Here is a 20106-nt window from a genome sequence, read left to right as displayed (position 1 = left end):
GGTGAGGGATCAAGATTATAAGCAGCAAGAAATTTTAAGTTGCAAGCCATTTCCATTAATTCAACTGTCATGTCACAACTATGGTAAAATTAACGCACATTTTAATTGGCATTTTATTGTGAAAAGCATTCCTCTCCCTTGCCAAAACAACCTTATTCAGTGAATCCCTACTTGAGAGCTAGCCGCGTACAAGAAGAAAATTAAAGTTCATGGCAGGAGAGATCTGATAGCAAAACTAGAGCTGGGACTCAAGAATTCACTTACAAAACATAAAAGACAGTTTCAGAACTTAGAACACTTCAACCCTACCCAAGACACCACCACCACACACACACACACAATCCCCCGCCCCAACCAACCTACTCCCTGTTTAGTCCCTGCTCGGAAAAAGCCAGTTACACAGTCACCATCTTATCAATGTTTCCTAAGATAATTTTTTGAATTACACACAAGTAATTCCAAATTGAGCAGTGCAAAGCTGACACTGATGCACCCTGAATAAGGAATCAATACTACTTACTTATCACTAACACCACATAATGCCTCAGTACCAATTACTTGCCAGTATGTCTCAACGACAGGTTACACATTTATGACAAAAAGACAGCCCCTGGCACCAAGGACTTGCCATCTAGGGGGGGGGGGGGGGGGGGGGGGGGGAACAAACAACCCCCACACCAAAAAAACCCCAAAACCCAAACCAGACAGACAGGAAGCACAAGGGAAAAAGTAATACACATATTAAACTTGCTTCCCCAGCCCAAGGCAGAAAACACCAGCCAGCAATGAAAATCAGTTTCCATTCCTCCAGTCAGGAGGAGCGGAGCTACTATAGCTAGGCTAGTATTTTGCAACCCCATTTAACCCTTTCTGATAATGCTAAAGAGCCTATAACCTACAGATTAAAATAAGTATGATATTATACTGTCTGCAATTTCACTGTTGAATTAGAGAAAATGGGCCATGAGTATGTCCTTCTGTAGAGGCAGTATTCACTCAGGAACACAAGCAAAAACTGCATTCCCCACTTAAAGGGCAAAACTCATTATTATCAAAATTTTCATCACATTTGTTGTGGTGTTGGTTTGTTTGGGGTTTTTTTGTTGTTTTGGTTTTTAACATCTCAGTGACAGAAGTCATGCAAGTAACCAATCTGATATAATCAATCAGAAATCTTCCAATAAAATGGTGGAGAGAAGGGAGCTGTTTGTCTAGAAGAATGCTAATCACCAAACTCCAAATATATTTTCCTGAAACATCCAAAACATGGTCCAAATTTCTGATAAATTCAAGCCATGCTTCTCCAAAAATCCAACCTTTACTAATGGGTACTGTTGAGTATCCTGAAACCACCAAGATACAAACATGAAAGCAGCTCTAACACAAGCAACATTTCCACTCCAGCGCTCCTATGTTTCCAAGCTGTGTGTTTCCAGTCATGCAAATATTTCAGTTTTGCTGCTCTCAAGCTGACAGCTTGAAAATACTCAAAAGCCCAACTCCCAGTTCTGCAGCAGGGAGCACAAACTGGGAGGGTACCTATGCAGGAGGCTGGTGGAGACTTCCCTGCTCTACAGCACCAGAGCAGCCCTGCTGGGATGCTCATGGCTTGTCATCTTCTGGGTCAACTCCAGAGCTTGGTATTTCAACAATCCCAAGCCCCAGGGTCTCTATCAACCACAAGTATTCTGCATGCTGAGAGTGCTTTGACAGAAGCCCTGACTTCCCCCCCCCCCCGCCCAGTTTCACAGCTGGCACTATTTGATGCTTCCAAACAATTTTTTTTTTTAATTTAACTTCTCTGTGAGAAAGTTTTTGGTTTAGTATTTAGAAACTTGTTTTTCAGAACTTCTCACAAAAGCAGAAATGCTGCATTCACAGCAAGTATTCATCAGTATGCAGAAGTCTTTGCTTCCATCAAAAGAAAATTCTAATTTTGTTCCATCTGAAGTCTTACATTTTATTGGTGCATTTTAATAAATGAAATCTGAGTACAATTAAAGAGAATTCTGTATTTAATGCTACTAAAATACTGCTATACAGATCAACTATTTTTTATTAAAAAACAGTAATAATTTGATGAACAAATTTCATCTGCAAATACAAACTACTGCATATAAAGCATTACAGTAAATAACACTAATCAAACTTCCAGTTTTAACAAGCAACTTGGGAAGCAGACATCTTGCAGCACTGGTATGTCATACTAAGAAATACTGGCCCTAGTATTGTTCCTTTAATTTCATAAACTTAAATGACACTAAAAAACATTTCAAGCAAGAAGGGGTTTTGCACATAAAAGTCACTGTTACACAGAATGTAAAAATCTAACACAGTTGGTACTATTTAATTCCAAATATCGCAGTATTACTGCAGTATTTGACAATACAGAAAAGCAAGTGTTGTGCCATCTTCATTTTCCAATTCAAAAATCTGCAAGGCAAATGGGACTATTACAACTCTAAATCAGCTGTACTGTTAGTAAGGAAACATGTCACACTAATTGCATTAGGCAGGTTTTACATAGTTGAAAGACAATGTTGGTATTCCAGTAGAAACAACAAAGAAATTTATATTCCTAATATGAAACTCCAAAGTTTCATTCCAGATATTGGTCAATGCTGTCAACAAACTAAAAAGCAATAAAAGGGCTCAGTCCTTAAGGAATCAGTTTTCAGAATGACAGTTCTGTGTCACAAAAACGCCAACATCATATTTATATGTGCCTTTGAATTGCATTACATGAAAAACCTATAGTACTTCCATTTCTCAAGTTTCCCAAACATTTCATCTACGCAGGAGTTTCTATAAGGATTATGACATGAAAAATGCATAGGAGAGGGCCTTATGACCCGTTAAAACCAAATTTGGAATAAAGTGACACATATAGTGGTGCTACAAGCTTCTTCATAACTCCCCTAGAACAAGGGTAATGCCACCTTTGTTTCATTTTACCTAAAACATAGGCTCTAATTGTTTCGCTGGTTATTTCATGGATCAAAACTTCTACAATGGACAAATCTATGGCTAATTAAACATGCAGCATTCAAATCTCTCTCTTTTTAAAGTAGTAAGTATCCTTTGAGATATAACAATTTATTCCTGGTTTGGGTTCTATCTCAGCAACTGATTTAGAATAACTACATACAACTACAGAGAGTTTTAAGGAGCTAGATGCCTTAAAGGCAGATCTCTGTTATCCCATACATATCCAGTAAGACTGCCGTAACCTGACTATGGCTTCCCCAAGAGAATAACTTCAATCTGCCCTTCAAATAGTTCAACATCTACTGATCTGAAATCTTTGAATTAAAGTATTTTTTGGAAAAGCATGAATGCAAGTTCCCCCTTCATAAAAACTCTTTATCCTATCTGCTCTTCAAAACCAAATTTTGCAGTAACACTTTAAAAATACTCTCAGCATTTTGTGATCACACTTACAAAATATCATTTAATACATGTTTTCTGCTGTATCACTTATCAGCTGTCTGCTTCAATACCATCTGTTCCTGGCAGAAATCAACTCTAAATACACAATCATAAATCTTGAAAGAGTTTCAACTCCAACATACCTTGTAATAGCTTTAATAAACATTCCTTGTAAGTGAAACTATTTTTAAATATAACACTTCACTTAGTGTATTCTTCAGTTAGGTTAGAGAGATAGGACTATTCAACCAGCATGATTTGTAACTCCTGGGTTCACAGATAATGTATAAGAACATGATTACAAAATATTTTTAATTCTTTGATAGTGTTCAATACCACAGAGGTCTCTCCCAGTGTGACGTCCCAGTGCTACACTTAGGAGTCACTAGAACATTGAATTTTATTTGCAGATTTTGCTACAGTTTTTAGAATTATCATTTTGTAAGGTAGAATAACTGTCTATTCTAAATAAATCTTTTGTTCCTCAACACAAAAAAGAACACATTTAAATACTTGGCTTTTACGTTCCAATTTTAAACTTCATGAAAGTTTAGTTTAGGTACATAATTCTATAATTGAGGCCACTAGCTCTTTGGAAGTATGTCCAACCACAAAGTGGTATCTTAAAAACACATAACTAGAACTTGAAAGTTAGTTGTATTATTGTCAACTGAAAGTAGAAGAAAAAGATTAAGTGTTTGTCCTGGTTTTGGCTGGGATAGAGTTAATTTTCTTCCTAGTAGATGGTATAGTGCTGTGTTTTGGACTTAGCATGAGAATAATGTGATAACACACTGGTGTTTTAGTATAAACACTGCTTGGCAACAACTAAGTCAAGGACTTTTCAGCTTCCCATACTCTGCCAGTGAGGAGGTGCATGAGAAGCTGGGAGGGAGATAGCCAGGACAGCTGACCCAAACTGGCCAAAGGGATATTCCATACGGTATGACGTCATGCTCAGTATATAAGCTGGAGGGAATTGGCCAGGGGGCACCGACCGCTGCTCAGGGACTGACTGGGCATCAGTTGGCAGGTGGTGAGTGGTTGCATCACTTGTTTGTTCCACCCCGCCTTCCCCCCCAGGGTTTTGTTTCTTTCTCTCTCTTCTTGTTTTACTTTCCATTACAATTTTTTATTACTACTATTATTTCAAGTATTAAACTGTTCTTATCTCAACTCACGAGTTTTCTTACTTTTGCTCTTCCGATTCTCTCCCCCATCCCACTAGGGGGGAGGGGAGGGTGAGCGAGCAGCTGTGTGGTGCTCCGTTGCCGACTGCAGTTAAACCACAACAGTATTAGGCTTTCAAAATTTGTAAAACTGTATTAAACTTTCACTAATAAGACTTTATCACTACCCACTACATTTCAGGACATATCCTCTTCATGCCATCTATTAGGACAGCGCAAATCTAGACTTCCAAGCAATGACAAAAAACTGACAAGGAATCTTTGCCCTGTTGCTCATTACGACAGCAGTAACCAATTACTCAAGAGACCTTGTCTTGTAGGAGAAAATAAGTGTCTTTAGCAACGAGGGTCACTTCAGCCATAACCTGCTAAACCCCAGTGTTGTTTCTAGTTAAGATCTTCAGTACCAATTTAATAGTGCATGCTCTTTGACTTGATTCTAGATAATAATAACAACTGTCACACTGTGGATTAAACCACTAAATCATTTACTTGTGAGTGCTACTGTAGCTTGTGGAGACATTAAAAAATTAAGTGGCAGTGGTAGGTATACAGAAGAAAATAAAAGGTAAGTCAGAAAAGAACTACAAAGCAACCTGGAAAAAGGCCACAACAGCACCATTTTAGGAAAGACCAAGAGTTTATACAAACATATAAATGTCACTCTAAGCATGCACGTTCCTCAAGAGCACAAGCTCACAATTTTCTGAATTGCCACAAGAATTAAAAAAATTTAAAAATCCCATAACAAGGTAATTTTTAGTGGATCTACATTGACACACAAAGCAACCAACAAGCACAGTACTTTTAGGATGTTAGAAGACTCTTAGCTACATAACTGCAAAGGAGACACTAACTCTCCTCTCCAAAATTTGATTTTCCAAATCAAAATCAAACGCTCAGCAACTGCAAATGGACAAACCATAGAGCTGTTCAGGTTTTGCATATGGGCATATTTCAGAAACAGGACAGAAGTTTAACTTCGGTCTGGGTGAATGGGCAAAGAGGGAGGAACCCATGCTAACTGGGTGGCATTAAAAACTACAGAAATGGACAATCTGATCTATTCTGATTTTGTCACTAACAACAGTGATAAAAGGCTAAGAAATTTGGCTATAAAAAACTTTCAAGCTATATCCACATTTCCACTATGAGAAGTGAAAGAACAACAGAATGAACACTGGTCAGGAAACCTCCTTCCCTGGGACAATAAGGTATCTGCCATGGTGAGAGTTTTAGGGGAAAAAAATACACAGACATATCCTAAACTGGAATTTTAGAGTCTATAACAATGGTGACCAACTGTAACGCACTTCATAACGGAACAGCTGTCCCTTCCTTTTCTGCCTATTGGAACATCCCAGGCAATCATGTTTCTTCCCTAACACAAAACCTGGAGTGTATTTGAAGCCTTACAGACAAATAGCAGGTCAAACATTTGAGTTTTACCTTTACCTAGAGGAGAGCAGAACAACACTGCCTGTCGCATACCATTCTACATTACAGGGACACAAAGTTAAGTGGGAACTCCCACCAAGGAGGAGGCAGGGAAGAATTCACGTGGCATGGCTTTGCTATCTGGACATACTTTGCAATCCCAGAAGCATCCTCATTTAACCTGATGCCTCCGGACATTTTTAAAATGGAATTTCTGTGATTGAATTTGAAGTTCAAGTTCACAGAACAGCACTAAAATCCATAGAAAATAATTTACTTCTGATTCACCTAATGATTATTTGATTCTAGTCAAACAACAAAACTAAAACTGATAAAATACTCTATCTTCACTGAACCATTACACACAATTCACACACAAAATAAAACCTTACAAATAAAAAGCATATTGAAAGTTTGGTTCCTTTCTAAAATGCCTGAACAGTAAGAGTGATCTGGTGGGAATCATTAAAACTAAGTTTGCACAGAAAAAACATCAAGCATTCATATATATTATAGTGACATACTATATTGGAATATTCACTTATATTCAACGACCTCTAATTAAAAATTCCTTTTTAAAAACAAATAAGATAGCTCAGTTGTATCTTTCTAGTATTTTTGTTTTTAAGTAACACCTGGAAATACCTTTAATAAAAATTGCACAAGTAATATCAAGAGTTCAAGTTACATGAGCAAACATCAGATGCCAGAGTGCTCTGGTCCAAAAGGCGATCTGGTCTTTAATATTGGCACTCAGTAGAACAACTTGACAGGAAGGGGATGGGAGAAAATCTGCTGGTTTAACGTTTATTGAATCCCAAACTTTAATGTCCATAGCAACTTAGGGAAGTGTAATTTTGAATACAAGTTGGTACTACACTACAAAAAAGACTGGCAAAAAAGGAAACTGAAGTTCGGAACAATTCATATCGTTAAATAACACTATTCTGGACATCTTTTCATAAAATTAGCTCTTCAAATGCTAGCTGTCTTACATCACAAGCATTAGGCACAAAACACCATTCAGGTGTAACTGTTTGAAGCCCTGTCCACTTAAAACAGTGGCACCAAAAGAAAGACACACAAAAATAAAAAGTGAGTTACATTTAGTGCAAGGAACAGCTATTGAGTTTCAACTCCATCTATGATTATGATTGCTGGACCCCACAGCCAGCTAAAATCTCAATCAGAGAACGAGAGTAAAAATTTCTCATTTAAAGATGTACATTCAAAAAAATACAAGTTATTTTGATGTGGTTAAAATGTTGAAACACTGAGATTCAGTTCATGAGCATGCCTTGTTTTCAAGAAGGCCTCTTTGAAGTACTAAATCTTCAAAAATATGCTGCTTTACTAAGAGAACTGACAAAACTATGTAGAATACAGTGTTTATTTTTCATTTGGTTTCTGGAAGACCATTATTTTTGTCTGCCAATGACGAGAGAATGAAGTTAAATTTCCTAATTTTGTTAGAAGTTATGTTACTCCTAAAGGTCAAAAATTATCAATAACACCACATAGGAGGACAAGAGTGCTTGAGGTATTCTGGTAGACATTGCATCCTTATTTCTCACAACTAAAGAGGTACACAGCAAGAAGACTTTTTGACTTGTAGTCAAGTATTTCGAGAGACATATTTTGAAACAACCAAACATCTGTGTATTTTTCCCCACTTCCAAGCAATTCACCTCAAAAACATCTCTCTTCAATTTTTGTTTTTTGAAAGTACTAAGTCAGGGTGCTTTTTGGAAATACACATCTTCTCATACCCTTTCATCTTTATGTTCCATGCAGGTTTTGTAATGTTGGTGTCACTGTTACAATTCTCGCTGGTCAGGTTTTCAAACTCATGTACAGAACAAGCATGGCTTGTAAGAAAAGCTGAACGTAGGTCTCTATTCCATAAAAATGTCTACATAACTTCTTTTGCCCAAATTATAAAGGCTAGGATTCCTTGTGAGTGAACTCAAGCATCCATTTGGGTATCGGATAAGGATCTGAATAACTGAGCAGGTTTTGTAAGCTGCTCCCTTTCACTTAAGTTTCAACATCAAGAATTTGGTCCCATTTATCACTAATAAAGGCTACTAAATTCTTGGCCAATACACGGAGTGAATAAAGAGCTATTCTCTACCTTTTGATAAGAGCAACTTGATCTCACAGTACAGCTGAGATATTTTGGATGTCTTTTCCTTCCTTTAACTCAGGAATTAAAACAGAGCAACTTTTAGGGCCAAGACTATTTGTTAATATACTAGATAACTGGGGGGGGGGACAGGGTGGGGACAGCAAAAAACCCCATCATTAAAATTAAAAAATACCCACCCACAAACCACAAACCTCTATAGCATTCAAAACTATGCTGTATTTAAAAAAACAGATACAATAATATCTCATTAAAAAATACCTTCCTTTGGCTTTACGCTTCCCAAATGCCAAGTACATGATTTGTATACATTTACCTGGTATGTATGACAGACAGACACCCACCCCACCCCCCCACCCCCAGCTTTTAATCGGAATGCAGTTGCTGATAAGAAAAATTATAAATAACTCTGAAACTATTTTTGAAAAAAATGAAGCGGTGTGTGAAAACAATGGGCTTTCCATAATGAGAGTACAGTGATGTGGAGCGCATTACATAACCCAGCCTGGGCTCGTAGAGCGGGCTGAATGAGGGACAGTGACTGCCTCATCTTACTCTGACACCTATCTGTAATATTTGAGGACAGAAATAAGAAAATATGCCAAGAGAGAAAACAGTACAATACAGGCTCTGTTTATGCTCCAGTGAAAGATCACTCCACACTAGGTAAGGTATGCACATCTCCATCCCAGTTTAAATCCACCACATTACGTTCAGGCCAATGACACTTTTGTTCAGAAAAGCTGAGGTTTCTGCCTTTTTCACTGCAAAGGCTAGTGCTAGAATGACAACCCTATATGTGTCTGATGTATATCAGGTATTCCTCTGACTAACTGCATTATCTTGGTGATAGGAAAAGATGTAGTTTTCAGGTTGTGTGTTTAATGTTAGCACCTCTTATTCTTAGAGCAAGCTATAACATTTTGATTGTGCACATTAAGTTAAATAGCTTTGTAAAGTCAAGTCAACTAGCTGCAATACACAAAGTCCTTCTGTTAAGATACCCTTGCACTATTCTGAACACCTGACTCAAAGTAGCATACAACACAATCTATGCTAATAGAGACAAATTGTTATGCAAGAAAAATCCGACAGAATATATCTATTCTGAAGAATGAAAATGAGAGTCAAGAAAAGCCTCCACCTAACAATAAGTGTCTGCAACAGAAAACGAAAAAGTCCCTACATTGATCACAAAAGAAACACAACAGAAAGCCTCTGCTAGCGAGGATCAAAACTCCTCCAAAAGTGCTGGCAACCTTAGGATCAAAGTATTTTATTTGCACTGTTGCTTAGGCTAAGTGGATGGGGAATAATCTTAGAAGATAACTGTCATTATAGGAAGAGCTAGCAGCAACTAAAGCAAGACATTTGCACTCCTTTGACACAGTAAGTCAGCATCATGTAATTTATTTGTAAGTTACCATAATTACATATATACATATGTATATAACTAGTATTTCATGCAAATAAAAACTGAAATGGAATTAATGATCAGGAAGGATGATAATAAAGTAGGACTTTAATAAAGACTGAAGAGAGAACAGAATTCCACTGGTTTTGGAGATGGAAAGGTACAGGCTGATATTACAGGCCTGGGAAAATTCCCATCAAACTTCGCATTCCAGACAGACATTGTATCTGAACTTTTGCGGCATACTCTTCAGCAAGGACTCAGAGATCTCTCATTGCAAAAGGAACTTCCAATTCATTTGTCCTCAGACCTGATACCAGTATGAGCCTTTCCAGGCCCTACAGCCACCTACCAACAGTCCACAAGAGCCCTCCTCCTTGGGCATTTATGGGATAGCCTTCCCTCCCTACAATAAGTAGCAAACAAATGAGAAACACTTTCTTTGCCCAGTTTTTGATATACATCCACCCTTTATTAGAGCAGATTTAAGGAACTTAAAGGTGTATCTACCTTGTGTAGAACCTGTGTACAAGGGCCAAACTGTACAAAGGAAATAATGGTGCATTAGATATTCCACAGTAGATATGTAACCATATGCTTTAACCACTTGCAAAGGGGAGAAAACTGTCTTATTCAAAGGTATGTTGCACATGCATAAAGAATTTTCACCCAGAAAGTAACTGCAAATAATCAGTAAATTCAAATCCTATCTTGCTATTACCAGCAATGCATTCTTAAAAGGACTGTGTCAATGTTGGAAGTTAAGGCACATTAAGTCTACTGAGCTTTTTTCTTCTCTCCGCTCTTTCAGTGGGGATGTTCTGTTCTCAAATACCAATCCTTTGTGTGACAGGCACAGCAACTGCCAGGAGTAACCCCAGTAAGCTCTAACTATTCAAGACCTTGCTTCTAGCTTGTTTTGTAAAAGCAGCAGGAGATGCAGAACTTCAATTATGCTTTGAAGGTTACAAACTTCAGTAATAATCACTAAAAGTAATATGACAAATCAGACATGATCTACAAAATCATTATCACTAAGAATCACATTGGAGACTAAAACACAAAATTCTTGAAACACATTTAAATTTGGATCTAATTATTCATGGTTCTCTACATAAATGCTAATTTTTCAATGTTAAAGAAATAACAATGACCGAAACAAAACTTGTCTGTCAAACCCCCAATTACTGTAAAACAAATTCAGTGTACAGCCAATACGGTAAAACACTGCCATGCAGACATCCAAGCTTGTTTGCCCAGTTTAGCACACAGTATAACCATCTTAGCATAGTGCTAGGCGAGCTTACTAGACCTGATGAGAAGGAGGATTTATTAGCCTGAGTAGCACATCACACTAATATTAATTCATACTAAGTCTCTAAAGAGTAGTTCTCATTACCTGTACAAGGCAGCACCATGCCATGTAAGCACAGTCTTCTTTTCAGAGTGTCCTACCTTTTGCAATGGTAACTTTTTGAGAGCTACCGTCCACAGATTCCACTGTACCAAGTAGCAATTTGCTGTTAATCAGATTATCCCATAACTGTTGAAGGGTTGTTTGTATCACTCTAATAAGAGTGATAACTCAATACATCTGAAAATCTCATTTGCACAGGCTAAATATGGTGTTATCAACATGAAGTACGGAGTTATTCCTCTTCAGACTGGCAAGGTTCTCTCATTAAGAGTTTCGATTCTGAAGAAAAATGCCTAATTATACAGATTTGTATTTAAAACATTCTGAATCTGTTTCTACACCAGAAGAGGAAATCAACACCATTTGGACGCACTTTATATTGAGGCTGAAAAACATGATTCACTCTTTAAACCACTAAAAAGGAAATAAGAGATATGATTATTCATTACAGATGACATGCTTGAGAAACATTCCATACTAATGAACAGGAAATCCACAACTTTAATATAAAGTAACAGTAAATAACTGCTATATTATGAATTTAATTCTTGAGTAGCTGGTGGATACTCTTTACAATATACAACTTGCAGCAAGTTTCCACAATGTTCAGAAGAATTAGGTCTCCAAAGTTCTCCGTTTCTGGAATCAGTCAAGGCTTCAGATCCATGGAGCAAACTGTCTCATATCTGATCCTTTAGAAGTGGAAGAAGCTCTCCTATAGGAAAAGCTCCCCTACATTCCCTGCAGCAAGGTTTCTTCTGATCCCTTCAGATACATAACATGAATATTCATGTTTTTAAGAACTGACTTGATTCTTTACCAAAATAACCCCTGGACATTCCCATACAGTAGTGCTGAACTCTATCTACTCCCTTAAAAACGAATTAAAACTTGAGCATGTTTAGTGGCAAGATGTTTTATAAGCTATCTTTGTATCTTGTTAATAAAACCCCACACACATTTACCTGTGCTATTCACATAATGCCCTTCTAAAAACCAACTCCTAGATCTTCTTGCATGCAAGATACTTCAGCACCATGTTAAAACTGATGCATGGCTGCAAGTTCTGACCAGGCAGAACCTGCTCCTGTCTGCAAAGGACCACAAACACTTTCCCAATATATAGGATTCTTCACAGAATTTTCCTGCTATTCTTCAGATGTAAAAAAATTTCAATGAAGTGAACACTTTATGAAGCAGGAGAGTCTCATGACTCATCATTTCATCAGGCTGGTCACACAGGAAATGGGGGTTCCTGTTTGTGGTGGAAACATTAAGAAAGTTTAGTACAGAGACTGTCTGTAAGCAGAAAGCAATACAGTACATTGACATGCACATTGGACAAAAGTCCAAGCAAAAGTTTAAGGGGAAAGAAACATCCTGCTCTCGTTCTACAGCTGTATTTTATTAGAAGTCCATGGGGAAACAGGATAGAGAAGATGAGTGCTACCATTAGTCTCTGAGATTATATACTATCTTCTTCTCTCCCATACATATGAAAAATATATTTACATATACCTCATGCAAAATGAAAACACACCAAATTAAATAAAGCCATTAACTATTTAAAATGCCTCTATCTAATTACAAGAGCTCTCAATTCTTGTTAGAGATCTGTTCTGAGTAAGAGATAGGTATAATTATCATTATTTAGACAGGTAACAAAAATCATTCAATAAACAGCAGTGGAAGCGTCTGAAGGCACACTCAGCTTGTTTTGTGATTTATGCCCATCCTGACTTTACCTGCTCTCTGCGAGGTCTCACTGCCCCCCATTTGCCCAATAAAAGATTTCTCAGACTCTGCTCCAGCACCTGAAGCTGGGTTCCAGGCAGAGGCTGCTAGGCAGGAGCTGCTGCAATGAGTCAAGGCTTATGTTTCTCAGCTGTGTTTTTTTACTGGGGGGATTCTCATTATTAGTATTTTGTTTATACAGGAACATTTTATTTCCACTCTGACCTCCTACAGTTATTTCAAAGGACTGTTCTCACTGCCAATTCATTATATGCTTACTGTCATTAGCATTATATAAGCTACCACATTTTTTAAAATATATATATACACACACACTCACATTTTATATATAACATGTATGTGTGTATATATAGGCACACACACGCACATATGTGTCTTTTCAATATACAGTTCTTATTTGCAGGAAAACTCACAGTGAGTCACTGTGCTTAATAATCTAAAGGATCAAACTGAATTAAGATAACTAGTACCAAACTCTAAGTTATAACTCATCCTATGTTCTCATCATATTGAAAAGTCTTTCAAGCTCACAAATACCTGTAAATTTTATCCCCCAAATCTGCTACACTCTAAACTGGAAATAAAAACAGATTACAAATAATGTTCAACCAAGCAGAAACCTTTCTAGTGGAAAAAAAGAACAACTCCAAAGTTGAACAGAATTTTAAATAGATAAATAATTTGGAAAATTAGCAAGCAATTTTAAAACAATTTTTCCTCTAGATCTCATCGATAAAACCTGAAGCTATAAATCTTAAGAAACACACTAGCTATAACTAGCACATTATAAAAAGTGGGAAACTAAAATTTGTCCTCATTCTAAATCTCTGACAGAAAAAAGTGTTCTCAATAGCAGAAAACATGCAAATATTTCTATGTACTTTACTAATATATCAAGTGTCACCATTTTTCACTAAATACTTCTTTGCTATGATTAGAGTCAAGATATTACAACATTTTTGGAGAGAAGGTCTTAAATTTCAGATTGTTTTTAATAGGTCTAAACTGTGCACTCCTCCAAGATATTATTACAGGTACACATTCACATTGTCAGTCTAGATGGTTCAAGTTACAATAATTACAGTGTCTCTTTATTAAATGCTTGTCTGCAATTGGAAATTAGCAAAAGACCCAATTAAAAAAAAGTGACTGATATTTTTAAAAAAGAAAAGTGTACACCGGATTGAAACACTTGAGCAATGATCATAACTAAGAAAGGAAAGGTTCATACCCTGACCTATTAAGATAGGAACTAAAAAATAAATAAATTGTGCTCTTCAAAATATTTTACTATTTTCTGGATGCCTTTTTAATTCCTCCCTCACATTCAAATCAGCAAACCAGAAGTTAAGAGCGCTGCCTGCACAGTCTGTCCTGCCAGGGAATACAATAAGATGCTGCTCACAGTACCAAATACGTTAGTGCAAGTTTTTGTTGCCAACTTCAGCTGCCAACAAAAAAGTCCTTCATGCAAATAGTCTACGTTGCCTGCACGAACCTGACAAAACAGTTACCAACACTGGGTCCAATGCATGCCTGAGACACAGACCAGTTAGCAAACCCGTAATCTCTCATCTCTTCAGAAACACAGCTTGAACAGTTAAAAACTGTGCACAATTCCTGCTTAGCCTTTGCTACATTATGCTAGCTTTTAACTACTTTTTATTCTCACCAGTTCAGATACAAAAGCCACATGGTAGCTTTGCTCTGATTGCCAGAAGCTTTATCTAGTGACAAGAGGTGTTATAGATGAACTGGCCTGGAAAATTATTTCCCCACAAGCATACTCCAGGTGGAGTAAATCACAGACCATTATGAAACATCACAACACTTTTCTGATCAATAGTCATAGTATTCCTGAAGTGGAAAGGAGCATGATTTGGACACACCTGCCATCCCATTGCTTTTACCTGGCCCATGCAAATCTCTGTGCAAAACCGTCAAGGTTTTCCCTGCTGTTTTCAAAACTATTTCCACTCCCTGTTAAAAACAGCCTCCTGAACCCCCCCCAAAAGCACAGAAACATGGTATTGTAAGATGAACCACCACTATTTGAAAAGCATCACGTATTAACCTGCTCTGAGCAACTTCTTCCAGTTGTCCCAACCAGCAAATTCTTACACTAACATGACTCTTAAGTTACAAAAGGCGTAACTCAAACAATTTATGCATAGCAATTAATGCAGAAAGAGGTTTTTAGAGGCATAGATATGTCAGACTAAAGTGAATTTACATTTGTAGTTGTATGCACGCACACTTTTATCAAAAACAAACAAAAAAAATCCACATTAATCATTGGTAAAACAATTGGCTACAGAAAGATAGTGAACATAAAGGTAAAAAAATTCCTAAAGATTATTTTTACCTCATTACACATTATGGCTTTTTGTTTATTTGTTTTTAAGCAAGGCCATATTTACTTATGTAAGTTTCTTTGCATTAAGAGATATTTCAATGTAATTGCTGAATTAGACAGCAATTACAGTTTTCCACATAACGACATACATAAAAATTCTTTTAATGTATGAAACAGGTACAGAATTTATTTGTATTATCAGAACATCGAACTCTACTAAATTTTGTAGAATATTCCGTATTTCAGCCAAGTAATTCAGGCTTTCCTGTTCTACACTGCACTCTCAAGTCTGCAGAAAAAAACAGTTACCCCACAGTTCAACCCACAAGATTAAGTATAAAGCCAGGAGACCGTACATTCATTACCTATTTTTTCTATTTAACTTTCAGGACTTTGCTGACCAATACCACCATCGCAAAGAATCTTTCTTGGTTTTTAAACTGTGCTTTAATTTTCATTATTAATTCCTAAACTACTAGGATATTTGAGACCCTTGATAATCTAATTCTCCCGGTACCCAGACCCAACACTGTACGAGAAGTCCTAGACTTGTCACTAGACTAACAAACCAATTTTCCTCCTCTTTGAGTCTATGCAATGACCTGCAGAGTAAAATAAATTAAGAAGTTTAACAGGTAATCAAATAAGACATATATCTTACCCTAGAATGACATCCAGCAACATTCTCCTAGTACGCAAATAACACAAACAAGAAGTTACGCAAACCCACATTTGGCAGGACTGGGAAGGGAGCCCACATCTCTACTGCAACAGTCATCCACACAGCAACCCTATTGCTCAAAATAACGAAGTCAGATACATAAACTTAGCCCTCCTATTTGTACCTAGCACTTTGGTGCTGCTGGATCATATCCCTTGCCAGTCCCAGGAACAAAGCTTGGGATTTATGGGCAACACTTCATTGCTATCTAATACAGGTGGGGGCTGGGGAGGGCAGACAAGATTGATTGGTTCTACTGTTTTGTTTTCTTTTGTTTTCCTATATTCCCAAAATAGTAGCACAGGTGAACTTTTATTTTATTTTTTGGTTACTTACTGCAGAACAGAGCCATTAAATTAAGAGCTGTGCTGGATGGCCAATAGTCCAGAATAGAAAGCATACAGATAACCTTGATTGCTGCAGTCCTCGGTACAGGATGTGGAATTTCATTTTCCCATCTTACATTTTATGTTGGGAAGAAAAAAACCAAACCCCCCACCAACTCACACAGAAAACAGTTTCATAGTTTAAATCTATTTTAATCTCACAAAGCACAATGAGCAGTAAGATACAGGTGTTTCATGTTTAAGTCACTTATCACATATGTTAATAACACTATTTTAAATAGGAGCAGTGAGCGCTTTTGAACATTGGGAGAGATCTGTGTGATTTTGGGATTCCTCCAAAAAGAGGACTAGTTTGGCTTTAGCCTGAGAAGAGCAAGGGGCACACTGACACCAGTTCCAGAGAGGATCAGATGTTTACCCCTTTGGCTAAGATCAAGTGCAATCCGGTTATAAAAACTGCATATTGGGTTACCTGACATATCACTTTTCATGGCAAGAAATATTACCCTACTAGGTCTAGGAGGAGGAAAAATTTTTCTGATTTTGAACAATCATTTCAATAGTCAAATCTGCAACCTTTAAATCATTTTTGACAGTGAACTGGTATTCCCTCCACAAAATTATATTCTTAACAAATAGCTGAGATGAAATACTCCATTTTCATGATCTTTTAAACCAAACATACATCATAAAAGTTCTGGTTACAAACAGAAATGGCACAGTTTGCAACAGTAATAGGCCTCCAAATCTTAAAAAACAAACAAACAAATCCTGATTTATAAAAGGTAATGCTGAAATCATTTAGTTAGCTAAAACTAACTGCTGAAAAGTACATAAAACTCAAACCAGCCATACTAATCTAATCAGCAAGAGCAGGAAATGTTGAGGATCCCCATTAACTAATAAAGAGATATTAAATGTGTCAGTTATCACACAAGATTTTCCTTCCTGCCAAGTCTCAAAAGCTCAGGATGGTACCAAGAGATAATAATAATTTTTTAACATATATATACACACACACATATACACACACACAGAGCATAGCAAGAGCCATGCATATAACAGAAACTGTATCAGGCCTGACATACCTGATGCGTGTGATGTAAGCCTGATTCATGAAACAAACAGCTACAGTTTCTCAAGCTTTCTTAGGGAAGGGGAGGGAGAAGCAACCCCTTCCCCTCTGTTTTTTCCATTAATTGGAGCCTCAAGAGCATTCACCTTCCAAACAATACATTGATCAAAGTTCCTATAAAACAGTTTTGTCTATAAAAAAGCTGCACACTTCCAACTTGCAGAGAAGTTAAGCCTTTTTGAACCACAGTTTAAGCAGCTAGGGATACACTCAGTTTGCTCTTTCTTCACAAAAGATTATAACTGCAGAGTGGAATACAATACATACTTTCTAAATCTAGACTGAGCCTGTGACTCGAGAAGGCTGGTGTGGCATGAACAGAGAACAATCTTCTTCCTGAAAAAGCCTGTTTGCTATCAGTACATCATCTTACAGTTGCACACAGCAACTCATGTGATGAAAGGCCACCCATCTCAGAATCTTTCTAAATATAACACTAAGGTACAAGAATAGGAATAATGCTCTAATACAGCCCAACCTGGGTGCAATCTTTAGATATTACTATAATATCAAACAGTTACCACAACCTAGCTTTGGGAAGCCAAATACACAGATTCAACTCACTTAGCTTTAAAAGAGTATTAAGCCAACTGCAATTAATGTTAAAGATAACATACCCCAAAAGCAAAAAGGTAAATGAAGCTGGATGATAACAGAAGGAAAAAAACCACCCGCTTTTCATCAAGACACTAACAACTTTCCTAGATGAATGTCACTGTCACAACAAAGACCTACAACAGCTCTATCTTCAGTTCACTTCTGGGCAAAATTAATTTGCAGAACCCTGCTAGGTCTCCAGTTACAGAGTCCAACCCATGCTCAGGGGAAGGGAAGAAGGAAGGAATCTCAACTATTAGAATACAAACTGCAAAATAATTAGTTGCTCTTGAGAGGGGGAAATGACTCTGCAGAAGCATTGGAGGGAACGACTCTGGAATTCAAACAACTGTACTGAAGCACTTGGATAGCAAAGTGGAAAAAAAACCCAGCACATACACTGGTCTAATACGATCCACAATGGTCAAAACAGTTTATCACGATCCTTCCCTTTATTAGGAAATATATATAACCACTTCATTTTCTTCACTTTTTCCCTCCTTCTGTCCACACCAATTTGTAACACGTAACTAAGGGGACAACTTTGGATCTAGACTATGTAGGGATATATTATCTCCAGCCAAGTACATACAGCAAATGAAAAACCCAAGGAAAAGAACAAAACACACGCACAGAGACAGAAAGAAAAATCCACTAGGCAGTTTACTTCACTTCTACCAAACAGTGGGAGAACTTATATGCTCGTTTAGTCCCAACAAACAGTGTTTTAAGAGATATACGTGAATGTAATATTAAATACTGTAGTAGGACTAGGAGTGCCATGGTAGGAAGGAGTGGTCATGTGTACTAAGCATATGCCTATGCAGAAGAAGGTGGCCATGAAAAAATAGCATATTTGTTCTGGATGGATTCTAAACACACCTTGGGTGTTACTAGCCTAAGATGCATACACGTTCTGTTAAAGCAAGATGTATCCACAGAAAGGAATAAAAAAAAAAACCCTAAGATGTAAAATGTAAAAACCTCCAGATTTTGAATATTCTACCTACAATATTTTTCTTCACTGTAACTACCTCATAGTCTGAAGTAACCCTTTTCAAAAACATCAAACAATTAACATGCTTTCCTATTTAAGCACATCTGCTGACTTCATATTTATGGGCAACTGTTTGACAAAACTTGAGATAGAACAAAAAACCAAAACCAAACGACTACCACATACATACTGAAATCTAGCAGAGGCTTTTGTAATAGATAATCAAAAAAGCAGAAAGATACTAACCTAACTTTGTTTACAGAAACTATAGCTATGAATGCTAAACCTGACTTATACATGGAGGAATATAAATGAAACAATACAGACTAATCAGCTTTTAAAAATAAAAATGGCAATGTGACCAGAGCGTACATATGAAGAAACTGGAAGGATACACAGCTAATTCTCTCATTACTAAACAGAAGATTAAGTCTTTTGATCTTATATAATCCATCATACAATCTTGCTTAAGAACATGCAAAACTACTGAAAAAGGAGAGGAAAAAAGTCCAACCTTATCAAACAAAATTTTAGCTTTGACAGCAAGTTTACTTACACAGGGTCCTACTCAAGCTCTTCAAGACAATGGGAGGGCTCCCTTACAGTTCAGCTGGCATTGGTCAGACAGAAATTCTGCAGAATGCTTTTAAATGTCAAAATGCACATGCCAAACTAAATATTTGCTTTTGGTTTACATCTCTCAAGAAGAAAGTGTAAACAATTATCATGGTCTTACACTGGCCACTATGTAGCATCTAGATGTTATCCTTTGCTTTTTAGCATCACTCTTGTTCTGATGCATTTGGAAGAGAAATGCTATATTATCTTGCATTGTGTCAAACATGCATATTACAATTTTAATAGAAAGTAAATACAGTAACTGCATGCTGTTCAAATCTTGAATTTCACCCAATGGAACAAACTCAATTTCATTTCAGTACAATTTTTAAGTCTATAGTGTCTGGGTTTGCAGCACCGCAAACAGGACATATAAACACAATTTCTCATTTTTACTTATTTAATATATTCATTAGGCTTCCCTTTTTAAAATCCACTACCTACTGAAACCCCAGACTATTTTCTTGTCATTGTCTAATGTATACTATATGCTGTATTTAATTTAGAAAGAATTAAAGTCTACATAGCATCACACTTAACAGTCTAA

At 36.9% G+C, this 20106-nt stretch overlaps 1 protein-coding gene across 5 annotated transcripts in view; it reads right to left on the bottom strand.

The window, feature by feature from the left end:
• Positions 1-20106, bottom strand: part of ANKRD28 (ankyrin repeat domain 28) — a 134552-nt gene that overhangs the window by 59864 nt on the left and 54582 nt on the right. The gene's annotated exons all lie outside the window — the stretch shown is intronic.

This window comes from Aptenodytes patagonicus, chromosome 2 (genome assembly GCF_965638725.1).
Source record: "Aptenodytes patagonicus chromosome 2, bAptPat1.pri.cur, whole genome shotgun sequence".
Taxonomy (NCBI): domain Eukaryota; kingdom Metazoa; phylum Chordata; class Aves; order Sphenisciformes; family Spheniscidae; genus Aptenodytes; species Aptenodytes patagonicus.
Note: the sequence above shows the minus strand (reverse complement) of the source record. Positions and strands in the feature narration are given on the sequence as shown.